Here is a 13045-nt window from a genome sequence, read left to right on the forward strand (position 1 = left end):
TACGGTTCAAATTCTAAGACTTAAGCTCTCATTTAGGGACTAAGTGTCCCAAAACACTCCGAAACTCAAAACGAATCATCCCTACAAGTCACAATACCAGAAATAGATACGAGGGAAGTAGTTAATAGAGTATCGGGCGTTAATTCTCAAAATGACCGACCGGGTCGTTACAATAAGCATGTTGGAAATGCTGAAGATGCACAGGTGAAAAATATCAGTAATTATCTGAAACTAATTGGCAAGCTATTGTATTTGGCAATCACACGGCCTAATATATGCTTTGTGCTCCTAGTGTTGAGTCAATTCATGCAGCTTCCTAACGAGTCTCATATGGAATCAACATTGAGGGTGGCCAGGTATATCAAAGGAAGTCCTGGACTAGGAATCTTGTTGAGCATCAAACAAACAACACTCTCACAGCATATTGTGGCTCAGATTGGGCAGCATGACCTAATAACAAAATACAGAAACTAGTGTATGTCACGACCCAAACCGATGGGTCGCGACGGCAGCCGGTACCTTACTCAACCGAGTACCAACATAACGTATCTTTTCATGTCACACTATTATAGATAACTGAGCCGGAAGGCTGCCGTGAGATAAGTAGAATATAACATGTGATACCAACTTATACATAGTCATACGGGCATATAAGGCCAAAATAACCACTCGTATACTGAACATAGGCCGATAAGGCCATACAATCTTTTACGTACATGACATCTGTCTACAAGCCTCTAAGAATACATAATTTTTATAAAGGTCGGGACAGAGTCCCGCCATACCAAACAATACACATCTAAATCATACTAACCAAACAAGCAACTCCGAAGCAAATGGAGCGCACCAACATCTTTCGCTAAGCTTATAGCCTACTTGGAGGGCTCTCGACCTGTCTATCGAGACCTGCGGGCATGAAACGCAGCGTCCCCAGGCAAAAGGGACGTCAGTACAAATAGTGTACCGAGTATGTAAGGAATGAAAATCAGTAAATAATAGACATGAGAGAAACATGGAGTAAAAGACTCGACATGTACGTTTGCATGGCTCTATGAATAATCTCATTTTTATAATATCATGCATATGCGTATAAATATCATACCATGCATGGGTATATGCGTTCATAACATCATCAAGCCTCTGAGGGCATCCCATCATATCATTTCAGCCACTGTGGGAAAATCATCAAAGTATACCAGCTGATCAGGTAGTGGTGCGTATATAACGTCGTAACCTTTTCCCATATAAATATAATATACATATATACGCGTATATAACGCCATCTGGTCATGGGTCAATGTACATGTATAAATGCATGAAATGCATAAGAAATACGTTAATAAGATTTTTTTCGGAATGCCATAAAAATCAATATGCCTTTCGGATAAACTTTATCAAATACGTATTTTTCTGAGACCCATGAACAGAAGATATAATAATAATTCACATGGGGAATCAAGAATATAGACACCTCTAGTATTTCTATGAATAGAGTCATTTATGAAAGTTGCGTATTCTGTTCATTTCATTTGTATTATTTGGATCATGCCAAAAGAAAGAAGGGATAGCCTTAACATACCTAGAGTGGAGAAAATCCATGTGATATTCTTGAGAAGAATTCCACCGTACTCCCATAGAATCGAAAAATTCCGTTGCTATTATAATATGGAGTGACTATCGTCCTTGGCTTTGTATTCTGTATAATTCATTTGCCGAATGAACTTTAGTAATCATTCAAGATAAGAGTACTTGGCTTGTATTTGTATAACCCACTTACGAAGTGGGTTCTTGAATTTCTTTCAAGATAAGACTTCTTGGATGGTATTTGTATAAGCCACTTACGAAGTGGAGTCTTAAAATTCATTCAAGATAAGAATTCTTGGCTTGGCATTTTGTGAACCCACTTACCAAATGAATTTGTTATTATTTCAAAACAAGTGTAGGGATATCTATTAAGCCCTCTCTTTCCATGTGCCATCTTAGTAGATTTCCCAAAGTCAAGTATCTCCAATCCCCCTTTACTTGATGCCACGTGGGGGGCTTTGTCCCCATCTACAGTTATTCACAAATCCTTAATTACAAGGTTAATTTCTTATTAAATTAATAATTAACTAATTACCCACTTAATTAAGAATTATTTCAAATTACTTAAAATACTACTCACTTTTAACATGCTTTATACACCTTACTATCATGGCCATGTGGTACCTTGTATGGTACTAGTTCATAAATACCGGGTATTTTAGCTCGGGCCGTATTTTATTCCAAAATGTCAAACTTCGACGAAATTCATTTCTTCGATATGCTTACCTTCTCACCTTCACGAATTTACTCATTACTTGTTTGAAATAGCATAAAATGCTTATAATCATAAAATAATCTCATTCTCGAACTTATGTCAATTAAGTTATGACGAAACTTTAACATACGAAAAATGCAGGATGTAATATCTCATTTACGAGCTTTCATCAATATACTTATGGCGTACTTTCACGTACGAAATCATGGGGTGTAACAGTGTATCTATATCGTGACAGCAAAGCAGCTCTACAAATGCAGCTAATCCGATTTTCCATGAAAGAACCAAGCATATAGAGATAAATTATCATTTTGTAAGAGAAAGAATCAAAGAAGGTCTAATCATGACGGACTACATATCTGCAAAGCAACAACTCGCAGACTTGATGACTAAAGGTCTTGGAACAACTCAACATGAACTATTGTTGTCCAAGTTAGAGTGTTTAGTTCTTTTTGAATGTCTTTCACCCTCCAGCTTGAGGGGGAGTGTTGTGATAGTTAACACAATAACACAAAAGAGTTGTGAGGGAACAATTTGCAATAAGTAGAAACTGGAGGGAATTAGTCTGTGAGTAGTTAGTTAGGAGGTTGTTAGTTCATAGTGAGGTGTATAAGGATGCACAAATTGCATTTGACTAATTAATGGAAATATCTTTTCTCTTCGTCTAAATCTTCTCTCTACTTCTTCTTAGCTATCGATTGTGTTGGTTTATGCATTGCATGGCAAAACTTTGAGACCTCTAAAGCTGATCAATCAATAGCTTAATTGAGCTTAGTTAACATGGTATCAGAGCATTCACTTCCTGCACGCTTGTTTAGAAGCCCTACCAATCGTTTATACTGATCCTCAGTGAGATAGTGACCTTGTGGTTGACAAGTGTTGCCAGCATTATCATCTAAGCTTGTAGTATTAGCATAACTCTTGTTTCCACCAAATTGAGGCTTCCATTTTCTTTTAAAATCGGTTGGATATCCGATTATTTTGTATTAATTCTCCTTCAAATAGACTTCATATCCATAGTGTGTAACGACCTGACCAGTCGTTTTGAGCTCTAGCACGTCATTCGGCAGTTTGATGGCTTGAGTTGCTTCACTTCATGTATTATAACTTGTACGTGTGGTCGGAATTGAATTTCAGGAAGTTCGGAGTCGATTCAGATAGAAAATTCTCAATTAGGAAGCTTAAATTATAAGTTTTTTAACTTTTGAGTAAATGATCTCGGAATCAAAATTTGAAGGTTCCAATAGGTTTGTTGATGATTACGGACTTGGGCGTGTGTTCGGGTTGAGTATTGGGTCGTCCGGGAGCATTTCGGCGCTTATTATGAAAAGTTGGCATTTTGAGAGTTTTAGAATTTCATAAGTTTGGTTTGAAGTGAATTTTTATATTATCGACATCCATTCGAGGTTTAGAGCCTTGGGATAAGTTTGTATCGTGAATATTGACTTGCACACAAAATTTGACATCATTTCGGGATGTTTAAGTATGATTCGGACGCGTTCGCCGAAGTTTGAATGTTTGAAAATTGAAAGAAGGTTTTGATCGTCGATTCGTAGTTTTGATGTGGTTTGGTATGATTTGAGGCCTCGAGCAGGTTCCTGTTGTGTTTAGGGACTTGTTGGTGTGATTCGATGGGGTCCCGGTGGCCTCGGGTGTGATTCAGAGTGGTTTCAGACCATTTTTCCCTACTTTGCAACTACTGGTGCTGGTGTTTGGTTTTGTTCTTCGCGAACGCGATGGGTCTCACGCATTCGCGAAGAAGGATTTATGGCTGCTGGACTTTTGTTCATCGCGAATACGACATAGGGTTCGCGAACGCGAAAAAGAAACTGGAGCACCATACGCGAACGCAACATGGAGGTTGCGAACGCGAAGAAGGAAGGCGAGCTGGGGCCAGGAAGTGTTAAGCCTTCGCGAACGCGAAGCATCAGGACCTGGAGGCATGGGGAACATGGAGCGGGTGATGCAACGCGAAAAAGAACTTTGGGGTCAGTGGATTTTTTTGCCTTCACGATCGCGAAGGTACTTCTGTATTCGCGAAGAGGAAGGGCCTGGGCAGACTTCAATTTATTTCGGGTTTTGGCTCATTTTTTCCATTTCTCTCTTGGTTTGGGCGATTTTTGGAGAGCTTCAAGGGGAGAATTTCATCATCTATTGCAAGGTAAGTAATTCCCACGTACTATAAGTTAATTACATGGATTATATAAGGATTTAAGGAAATTTGTGAAAAAATTTGGAATTTTGTAGAAAAACCTAGAAATTATATTTTTTGGAGGCCACGAAATTGGACATGGAATTTGGAATAAATTATATATTTGAGTTCGTGATGTTATGGGTAAAGTTTATCTTCGAAAATGTTCGAAATTCGGGCACGTGGACCCGAGGGTTGACTTTTTGAGCGAAGTTGGAAATTGTTATGAATTGATTAATTATGAGTATTAGAGCATATTTTTATTGGTATGCACATTGTTTGACTAGTTCCGGATCGATGGGCTTTGGTTTGAGGTGTAAGAGAGGCGTGGAAGCCGGTTGTGGAACTTCGTAGAGAGGTAAGTCTCATGTCTAAGCTTGTAGGGGAAAACTACTCCCTAGGTGATGTAATTGTTATGTGCTACTAGTTGTTGGTGCTACGTACGCACGGGGTGACAAGTGTCCGTACGTAGCTAAAACATATTTATGTCCCGGTAGACTTAGGACTTTATCATATAATATTAGAATTATTTGAGCTTATTCTGTTGGCCTGATCAGACAAATTCATAAATTGAAATTGATTTAGTTAGTCGAGCTGATGGCGAGATCGATTTTTTGTTCGAGGTTCAAGAGGAAGGAGAGGAACCACCGCCCAATGGTGCTTTTACGAAGTATGGTCACCTGTGGCTAATACCTTCTCGAGACTATCGAACCTGAAATCCACTACATACATGCGCATATATATATATATATATATATATATATATATATATATATATATATATATATATATATATATATATTAGGCCGAGCCTTATCACCTTGAGTTGTTGGCAAGTTATTTGAGAAATGGTAAAGGTTATATTCACTTTATACTCGTTTACTGTATAGTAAGCACGTGTCTCGTAATGTGATAAGTTCCTTCCTTTCTTGTGGAGCTAGCAGAACGGCCTCGGCAGTATAATAGATGCATCTATGGTTCGTGCCGCTCGACCCTCGGCAGTGTACACATTATTTTGGATTGGGTCGTACGACCTCGGCATAATCGTGCGTTATATCGCTAGCAGTCCGAGTATTCACGAGATTATCCATCCACTAATGCCTAGCATTTTATATGGTATTTCCTTATCCGTTTGATATTGGAACTTGATACTTTTGAGCTGTTGAGATAGAGTACGAGAATGAGAAATTGATATCGTTAAAAGAAACTTCGGAAGATTGTGTTAGGTACAGATTTACTTCACTACTACCGTTGTGCTTCTTATCATTTTATTATTTAGAATATTGATTTATTAGACCGCTAGTAAGTGTCGATGTCGACCCCTCGTACTACTTCTCTGGGGTTAGGCTAGATACTTACTGGGTACACGTTGATTTACGTACTCATGCTGCACTTCCGCTCTAAATGTGCAAAATCTGACAGGTTCATTGAGGGATCATCTTGGCGTGTAGGCGCAGCTGTTGAGGAGACATTATGTGAGCTATATTCCAGGCTATGCATAGCAATCCACAGAGTCCCCATCGTACTATTCACTTTGTCCTAACTTATTTACATCTCAGACAGATGTTTTATTACTATAGTACTCCTTAGTAAATGCTCATGCACTTGTGACACCGGTATTGGGATATACTACCGATGCTTACGGTTCTGTATATTATCGTCGCCTTTCATTCATTTTATAAACTACTAATTTTGTATGTTCTCGTGGAATTCAAAGTTTAAATTTTCTTCCTTCTAAAATTTATAATTTTGAAAGTAATAAAATGAACAACTAATGTGATAGTTCACTGTTGGCTTGCCTAACGGCGACATTGGGCGTCATCACGACCTATAGAGGGTTTTGGGTCATGACAACTTGGTATCAGAGCTTTAGGTTCACTTGGGTTTCATGAGTCATGAGCGAGTCTATTAGAGTCTTCTGGATCGGTACGGAGACGTTTGTACATATCTTCGAAAGGCTACAGGGCTGTTAGGAGCAATTCTCTTCTTGATTCCTTGTCGTGCGATTTGATTCTATTGAAGCTTATGCCTCCATTCCTTTCTTGCTCATTCCTATACGATGTTGAGCACTTGTTATCAATTGGGCATCGAAGAATTGTAGTAGTACTGCAGATATGGTGTAGGATGTTTCTCCCTGCATATTCGAGCAAGTTATTATCGTCGTCTTGTGGAAGGGTGTTCCATCGTTTTAGCCCTGTATCAGTATTGACTATGGGGTTGAGGTTATGCACAGATTGTTATAATGCTCGTGCGTTGATATCGTGCTTTGTTGTTGTGAATGGTAGGTCGCTCGTTTATGGATCGCGGAAGTGAATGACTCGAAAGGAGGATTTCTCAGTTCATGGTTTAGAGGTTCGGCATTTAATTGCAACGGAGGAAAGGCAATCGGACTATGGATGTTCAGGCTTTGGTTAATGGAGTAACGAGACTTGATATATTCAAATTTGGTGGAAATTCTCATTTATGAGGTGGTGTTGTCATCCTCATTTGAACGCATTAAGGTTCCACGGTGTTATGGTCTCCTTTGAATTTGCCTTCGGGCCAGGGTATTGTGGAATAGTGCCTAAGAAGCGGTTATCAGAGATGGCAGTGTATGGTAGCTTTAGAGTCTAATCAGTATTTCTAATGTTGATGGCTCGAAAAAGATGATCTTCGAGGAGGCTTAGATTTGGTAGCAATATATTAGTTCAGGTGCTATAGAGATGGATTTTAATTTGAGGCATTTTGGGCAGCGAAGGATGAGGAAAGAAATGGTGGGAGGTGTCTCACGGTGATTGAATCGCTAGCAGGTCAATATGAACAGCAGAGGTTGAGAGGTCGCTTAAGGAGATGGTTTGACCGAGTGGGAGTAGCAGAGTAGCGTACGGATTTTGTGGTAGGATAGCCATATACCTTGGGAAAGTTTGGAGCGATTCGAGAATCATGGTTGAAAGTGACTAGGTCTACGTATTTTTATTCGGGATGGTGGCCACTGTGCCGAGGAAGGTTTAATATGACGGAAATAAGTTTGCCTGGAGTGTTCAGGGGTGTAAGAGCTTGATTATCAATATGGGATATGACGTGACTTCGAGTTTGGAATGTATTGTCGGACTTTTAGTTATGTCAATAGGGAATGAACAAACTTGTACATCTGGTGGGCGAGCATGGGCTCTGGAGGGTTTATTGATTTTGTGGTAGTTTACCCAACGCTGCGCCATTGGAAGATGTCGGTATGGAATCCCACAAGTGGGCTATCTCTTTTGAGCATGTCAGCGGATGCGTGAATTTGGTGAAGTTTCTATGAAGAGTTGTACTTACTACTCGGAAGAGGTCGGATATGCGATTGTGGCTGATAATTCGGAATGTTCATGAAAAGTTTAACAAGAGATTACAAGAAACTTGGCGGGTTGACGTTGCGAGATCATGGTAATTGAGAAGGAGTGATCCTTGTGGGTTTTAGATTTATGTGATTGTAGCTTAAAGCTAAGTGGGGGAGCCCACCATCTACGATATCGTGTGGTTGTGTGGTTGTGCATTTTTTGGTTATCGGTGCTCTGGTGGATCATTTATGACTAAGAAAAGGAAGCATCAGGGGTAATTTGAGCAAAGGACTTTAGGAATGCATGCTACATTCGCCTTATAGATTCATGTGCAGGTTTTGGGGAGATTTAGAGTTTATGCTTCTTGTGGATGTGATGTACAAGGAAAAGAATTCATTCGGTTACATCTTTGGGAGTGTTCATGTGCTAACAAAGCATTGGATTTTGGTTATATTCGGGATCAGGTCATGATAGGTGATTCTCAACAGCGGTTCTAATGGGTTTAAGAAGGTAAGCGCGGTGTCTAAGGATTTTGGGTTTGTTGTGTGGCTGAAGGCCGGGATTTTGCAGCCTGGTGTGAAGAACATATTGGGGAATTTTCTATGTTATCGACGAACATACGGGGCAGTATTAGAGAAATAGGAGAAATAGCTTCGGGGTTCGTGGAAGGTCTTTCAGAATAGGTGTGCCAGTTGGAGATGCTATTGTGCGCATGAGGAGGGTTGAGATGGTTCATGGGTATCAAGACGATGTGGCCTCGTCATTTTGGTCACTCAGGATGAGTGATGATTGAGTTTCGTTATGTTTCGTAATGGAGCTATTATTATTTCTAAGACAATATAAGAGTAAATTGGAATAAGTTGTGTCGGTTAGTAATGGTTTGAATTAGCATGATTGTGCCAATGCTCAGTTCCTTCGGCGTGTTAAGTTATACATGTGGTTTGTGGTTGTACGTGCGGGCTTGACAACCACCATAATTTGATTGATTTGGGAGGCATTTTATTTCAAGTGGCCTTGTTGTGTAAATGGATCCCAGAAGAGTTATAGCGGTCTATAATTTCGACTTGAGGTTACGTTTCTGCGATTTGGGAATTCAGTTGCGTGTTGCGATAGTTCTTCTTAAATGAGTTAAATGAAAGGTTTCTAGCTAATGAAGTGTTTATTCTACTAGTAGTTAAGGGGTTATGATGAATTCTTGCACTCTCGCATAACGGCATGATAGGTGTAGTGAGCGGCATGGGAATTGGAGGTTGAGGATCAGGGTTGCGGTTCGGTGTTGACAAGAATGTCACTAGCTCGGAGGAGCGGGGGAAGATTTCAGATGTTTAGAGTAAGCTGGCATTATTTTGCCTGAGAATGGTGTTATGTGGGAGAGACATTGCGTATTATTTTGCGGATTCTTGATTTGCTTTACAGAATCAGTACGATTGGTGGTATGGAGGCGCAGACTTTGCTACCTGGTGCGAAAGGTCGTGACATGTTAGTTACTTGATTATTAGGATTGAAACCAAGTGTGGAGATTCTGGTACTATCGGTGATGTGAGAATTTATGCCTGAAAGGCGCTCTAGTCATTTGGTTGTGGAATGTGGGAGTTTGGTTCGAGTGGACGACTGCTCGTGTGTGTCATGAATAGGGCCATTGTGGATTCTTGAAAGGTTTTTGGCCAGTTTGGTATGATCAGAATAGGCTTGAGGTCTGTTGGTAGGTCTAATGTGAATGTGTGCTCTACGTCAGGTCGGATGTGTTCATTCGGCATAGCATTCTTACGGAGGAGTCTTCGGGCGTTGGACGTCCCATAGTAGCTATTCCATGTAATACTTTATTTTACCAGGTGGGTTGTACGACAGCTTGATTATTCGCACATGTGTTGTGATCCCGTATAGCTTGTGGTGTTATATGAGTAAGATGGCTCTCGAGATGCAGTTCATTTATTACACCTTAGTCGTGCTTGGGTTTTTGTAGCGTATGACACTTATCTGTCTCCCTAGGGTTGTATTATGCACTTGGCATGCTTGTGATCTATATTCGGGCATTTTGTAAGTGTAAGAATTATGGCTTGATGGATGCTTCTTTATTAATTTTCGTGTGGATCGGGTGGCACGCCGCCACGGGTATACTATTTGGATCGGGTGGCACACTGCCACGGGTGCATTGTTGGATCGGGTGGCACGCCGCCACGGATATATTGTGTGGATCGAGTTGCGCGCCACAACAATGTCATGTTTGGGTCAGGTTGCATGCCGCAACAGTGTCACATTTGGACTAGGTTGCACGCCGCAACAGTGAGATGTTAAGCACGGTTTCTTATATTTATTTTTTGTGTCTTGTTTCTTGTCTCTAAGAAAGGTTCATAGCATTTGATGGTCATTTTATTCGTTTCACAGGCTGGATGGTTCTTTGCAAGAGTTCGTTCTTCTGTATGGGTCATATTCGAGTTATATCTTGTTGGCGCTTTGATGCCGGTGTGTGAGATTTTAGACGGTGTTTGAGGTGGCTTATTGCTCGAGCAGCTTATACTGGGTGAGACGAGATTATGGGATGTGAGATCAGTGCGATCAGAGTTATGTACGGTATATTAAAGAGCAAATATCGTTATTCAGTTCAGAATGAAGTAATGGTTCTTGTCAGGAGGAGAGACTCCATGATTTATTGATTTTGCAGGCGGTTATGAGTCTCTACGCATCTCTTTCGTTGTGAAAGTATTGCGAGAGTTGGAACAGGGCTTGTATGTGTTACCAGGTGTATTGCGAGCATCGAATTCGTGAAATTGCCACTATTATGGTCGGAGGATGTTATTATGGGCAAACGGCTTATGTGGTTCATGGTGTGATAGTGCATGATCATGTTTTGGAATAGCGTGTAGTGATCGATGCGGTGTTTGTATGTTAGAGTCGGGTCTCGTGGAGAATTTCGGATGTTGGAATTTGGTTCTAAGGCTTGTTAGCTAAGGTTATAGGGAGGATCTTCAATCTGGCTCGAGCTAATGTGCTCGCATGGGCTATGGTATCACGAGTAGGTGCACGAGGTGTTAAATAGTGATTTTGGGCAACTCCAGAGCAGTTCTTGGCATGTTCGAGGACGAAGGTATGTTTAAGTGGGGGAGAATATAACTACCCGACCAGTCGTTTTCAGATCTAGCGTGTCGTTCGGTGGTTTGAGGCCTTGAGTAGCTTCACTTCATGTATTATGACTTGTACGCGTCATCAGAATTCAATTTCGGGAAGTTCGGAGTTGAGTCGGATAGAAAATTCTCAATTTAGAAGCTTGAAGTAGGAAGAGTTGACTAAGGTTTGACTTTTGAGTAAATGACCTTGGAATCGGGATTTGAAGGTTCTAATAGGTTCAAATGATGATTTCAGACTTGGGCGTGTGTTCGGGTTGAGTATCGGGTGGTCCGGGAGCATTTCGGCGCTTATTATGGAAAGTTGGCATTTTGAGAGTTTTAGAATTTCATAAGTTTTGTTTGAAGTTGACTTTTTTGTTATCGACGTATGTTTGAGGTTTCGAGCCTTAGGATAGGTTCGTATCGTGATTTGTGACTTGCACGCAAAATTTGAGCTCATTCCGGGATGTTTAAGTGTGATTCAGATGCGTTCGTCGAAGTTTGAATGTTTGAAAGTTGAAAGAAGGTTTCGATTGTCGATTTGTAGTTTTGATGTGGTTTGGTGTGATTTGAGGCCTCGAGCAGGTTCGTGTTGTGTTTAGGGACTAGTTGGTGTGATTGGACGGGGTCCCGGGGGCCTTGGGTGTGATTCGGAGTGGTTCAGACCATTTTCCCCTGTTTTGCAACTGCTGGTGTCTGGTTTTGTTCTTCACTAATGCGAAGGGTCTCACGCGTTTGCGAAGAAGGATTTTGGGCTGCTGGACTTTTGTTCATCGCAAACGCGACACAAGGGTCGCGAACGCATAAGAGAACCTGGAGCAGCCTATGCGAACGCAACATGGAGGCTGCAACCGTGAGATGTTAAGCACGGTTTCATATATTTATTTTGTGTGTCTTGTTTCTTGTCTCTGAGAATGGTTTATAGCATTTGATGGCCGTTTTATCGCGGGCTGGATGGTTCCTTGCCAGATTTCGTTTTTCCTTATGGTCATATTCGAGTTGTAGCTTGTTGGCGCTTTGATAGCCCCGTGTGAGATTTTAGATGGTGTTTGAGGTGGCTTATTACGCGAGTAGTTGGTACTAGGTGAGACGAGATTATGGAGCTGAGTCAGTGCGATCGGAGTTAAGTAGGGTATATTAAGAGCAAATATTGTTATTCAGTTCAGAATGAGTTAATGGTTCTGGTCAGGAGGAGAGACTCCATGATTTATTATTTTGGCAGGCGGTTATGAGTCTCTACGCTTCTCCTTCGTCGTGGCAGTATTGCGACAGTTGGAATAGGGCTTTTATGTGTTACGAGGTGTATTGCAGGCATCAGATTTGTGATATTGCAGCTATTATGGTCGGAGGATAATATTATGGGCAAACAACATATGTGGTGCATGGTGTGATTTCGGCAGAGGTGCATGATCATGTTTTGGAACAGCGTGTAGTGATCGATGCGGTGTTCGTATGTAGAATCGGGTCTCGTGGAGAATTCCGGATGTTGCAATATGGTTCAAAGGCTTGTTAGCAAAGGTTATAAGGAGGATCTTCAGTCTAGCTCGAGCTAATGTGCTCGCATGGGGTATGGTGGCACGAGTAGGTGCACGAGGTGTTAAACAGTGATTTTGGGCAACTTCAGAGCAGTTCTTGGCACGTTCGAGGACGAACGTATGTTTAAGTGGGGGAGAATGTAATGATATGACCGGTCGTTTTGAGATCTAGCGTGTCGTTCGGTGGTTTGAGGCCTTGAGTAGCTTCACTTCTTGTATTATGACTTGTACGCGTGGTCGGAAATAAATTTATGTAAGTTCGGAGTTGATTCGGATAGAAAATTCTCTATTCAGAAGCTTAAAGTTGGAAGAGTTGACTAAGGTTTGACTTTTGAGTAAATGACCTCGGAATCAGGATTTGAAGGTTTCAATAGTTCGTATGACAATTTCAAACTTGGGTGTGTGTTCGGATTAAGTATCGGGTGGTCCGGGAGCACTTCGGCGCTTATTATGGAAAGTTGGCATTTTGAAAGTAAGTTTGGTTTGAAGTGGATTATTATGTTATCGACGTCCATTTAACATTCTGAGCCTTGGGATAGGTTCGTATCGTGATTTGTGACTTGCACGCAAAATTTGAGGTCATTCTGTGATGTTTAAGTGTGACTCGGACGCGTTCA

This window comes from Nicotiana attenuata, unplaced genomic scaffold (genome assembly GCF_001879085.1).
Source record: "Nicotiana attenuata strain UT unplaced genomic scaffold, NIATTr2, whole genome shotgun sequence".
Lineage (NCBI taxonomy): Eukaryota > Viridiplantae > Streptophyta > Magnoliopsida > Solanales > Solanaceae > Nicotiana > Nicotiana attenuata.